Source organism: Rhea americana, unplaced genomic scaffold, assembly GCF_003343005.1.
Source record: "Rhea americana isolate MKP2758 unplaced genomic scaffold, rheAme1 scaffold_31, whole genome shotgun sequence".
Classification (NCBI taxonomy): Eukaryota; Metazoa; Chordata; class Aves; order Rheiformes; family Rheidae; genus Rhea; species Rhea americana.
In genome coordinates, this window is record NW_028186435.1 from 299325 (window position 1) to 302690 (window position 3366).

Here is a 3366-nt window from a genome sequence, read left to right on the forward strand (position 1 = left end):
AAAAAAAAAAAAAAAACACACACACACAGCTATCACACCTATTATTTCTACTGCTTTCAACCCAGAAGAATAAGCATCTCTTTCCTCATCAGGGTTCACCAGCACTCAGACACAAATGCTAGTTACATACTGGCATCTCCTCTACAATAAAGGCAGATTTTGCCAATTTAATACTACCTTAACTATGGTTTGATAATACTGAGTTTGGGGGACAATAATCTCTGAAGTTCTTTACATCCTTCATCATCTGCTATATAACTCTAGGTTGCCAAAATGCTGCCTCCCYCCCCGCCTAAGAAATTAAGAGGATCATGCTGAACTTTTCGATTTAAAAACACCCAAGACATGCAAATTAAGTTATGCTTTGCTCTAAAACAGTCACCAAGAACTTAAAAGTTAAGCTTTGTTGATTCTCCATTTATTTTGAGAAATAGAAAATATGAAAACTAGTTTACAGTTCTGGCACAAAAATGATGAAGCAATAAGCACAACATTTCTTTTTTTTAAACAAATACTGCTATACATTTTTATGATTTAAAAGTGCCTGAAGTATTTCACAGCAAATAACTTTATTCACCTATATCCTTTCTTAGTAAAATATTTCATTTATTCAAATTGCACATGAACACCTTGGTGAAGTAAACTATATGTAAAGTTATAGTAAATCTGTATTTAAAGCAAACAGTCATTAGACACTATATTGAAAAGATTTGGTTCAACTATCAAAGCCTAAATTGAATCTTAAACTGATGGGAAGAAAGGGGAGGGGGGAGAGACAAGACATTGACATGTATGGCACAGGTATTGATTAAATTACTGACAATTTGACAAAAAGTAATAAAGCCTATTTGAAGTTCTTCACAGATCTAATATGCTGCTAAAACCTTTAGACRAAGGGATTTAGACTGGTAAAATTTAGGCTGTTAATCATTTTTCCACAAGACTACAAGGCATCTCCTTCACTTAATATTGGACCTTAAAATGAGCATGTTGGTAGATCGAGAACAGGCGTAAGAAAACAAAATGCCAAAATTGTATTAGGTTGCTGTAGCTACAAATTACTGTTTTCACAACAAGACAGGTGCAAAGCTTATCAGTTAAAGTGTACYGCAGTAATTTGCAACAATAAAAACGAGAACACTTAAGGATTATTTTTACTCTTAGGAAAAAAAAAAATCACAAAAACCTCACAAAACCAAAAAACACCCACTGGCCTGGTTCAAATTTCCAGTTTTAATCTACAGTTTTACAGTCAATGCAGCTACTTGCACTGTGCAAAATAGTAAGCCTCTACCAGACCAGGGCCACAAATTTCACCCAGTACTATTCCTCCTTCTTTAAAAATACTTGTACTGAATTATAATCAATCACTATTTGGAGAAATGTTCGGTCAAGACTTTCAGAAAAAGTAACTGGTGATTTAAGATGACCCATCTGAAATATCTTAAAGAGGCCTAGTTTTCACAGTGTGTGYGCTCTGACTTTCTGGATTATTATAACTATTTCTTAAATGCAAACTTTTTAAGAGCTTAAGTTGAAGATCCAAAAATTCAAGCATCTACCGAAGTCCTACTGGTTTTAAGTCCTGACCTTCATGCTTGGCCTGCTGTACAGTCATTTTCATTAGCATTTCTTTCAAACTATAAAACAGYTGATTCACCCAATTTGGTATCCTTTTGCAGATGTTCAAAGTAGTATTTGATTTATATCAACATCTGATAAAAGATTAAAAACAGATAATAGGGTCCCAAAAGCACTGCTATGTCTCTTTAAGAAASACAGCAACATTGACAATGGATGTATGACAAATGCTCTATTATGTCATTCACATTAAGCAGCACAGAAAATGTGTGTGCAGACTAGATTTCTTTGCACTAGCACTCAGCTTAAAAATACAGGAATACACATTATTCTCAAAATTAATATTACAGGCATGCACAACTTCATATATCTTAAAAGAAAAAAAAGTCAGGGAGCAGGTCATAAAGTGGAGGCTTTGTGAAGAATTCTACAATATCTCAATATTTGCAATCTAATGCAAGTCTAACCAAATAAAATGAGATTGCCAATGTGACAGCCACCAAATATCTGRTTTACAAGCCAGATACTGAAGCAAGTTTAGTCCATGTGAACAAAAACAACTGATCAGTTGAACTGAGAAAGGGAATATAAACAGCCTAAGTTGCATTTTAAAGTTCTTCCCACTAACAACCTGTGATCTTTYATGTTAGTTTAACTGAATACTCCTCCTTAAATAGGCATAGAGAACATCTTCATAAAAATAATAATTTTGACTATTTGTTTGTAAATTCTATTTTTGAGGAAGTGAAAGYGCCAACTATTACCAGCACTTACAAATTCAGATTACAGACTGAAAAATATGACATTAGAAGCACAGCAGTGTTAAATACAAAGTTTGCAGCTTTGGGGAAAAAAGGCTCACAAGGCACTTGCTATTGTGGTCCATTAAATGAATAGTATATACAGTGCACTCTTATAACATCAGTGGTATGCATCAAGCTTTTTCAGTGTTAGAGACTTAGATTTAGTAGAACCAATCATTGGGTTCTGTGTATTCTGGCACAGTTATGCAGCAGCCTTAATTCATACAAAGTAAGTGAAAAATGAGAGATGAGTAATTTAAACCAATTCTTGCCCCGTGAAAGTTTTGTGAAGTAATAAAATTAAGTATGAAATGCCATTCTGACATCCCCCTCCCTCTCTATCCCAAAAGCTACATTTCTACTATTGGAAAAGCCTGGAATTTTAATTACAATCGATTCCATCATTAACTAGTTTGGCTCCTCATCTGCAGTTTTTAAAAAACAGTATCTGTAACAGCAACACAATGCTACTTTCCTTTCCAGAGCAAAAATTGGCAGTTAAGAAAACAGTAAGTATCTGAAGTTACACACTAATTTCAATGGCTTAAAACAATGAAAGTGTCACAGAACACTCGTGATACTGTTTTGATTTTTTTGTTCACAATATACTTAAAGGCCAGAAGAGCTACAGACCCAGTCACATCTCCTAGCATTTCTCTGTGGGAATGGGTTCTTCATCTCCCTTTAGAAAGTATGTACACATTAATGCACACTTTTTTATTACTCCCAGACTGAGAAGGCTTGGATCATACAAATATATCTACCATCTTAAGGTTTCCATACTTGCATGTTGAAGAGAATGAGGAAAGCTGGTATGAACAGAAGAATCTGTAGATTTGCCAAATGAAAAGTTAACATTCTAAATTAAAAACCACCCCAAGATGTTAGCAACAAGCACCAACTTGTTGAAGGGACTTCAGTCTATCTCAGCCCAGAACATCATGGTACTTTCGTCTGTAAGCACCAAGGTAAAAAAAAAAAA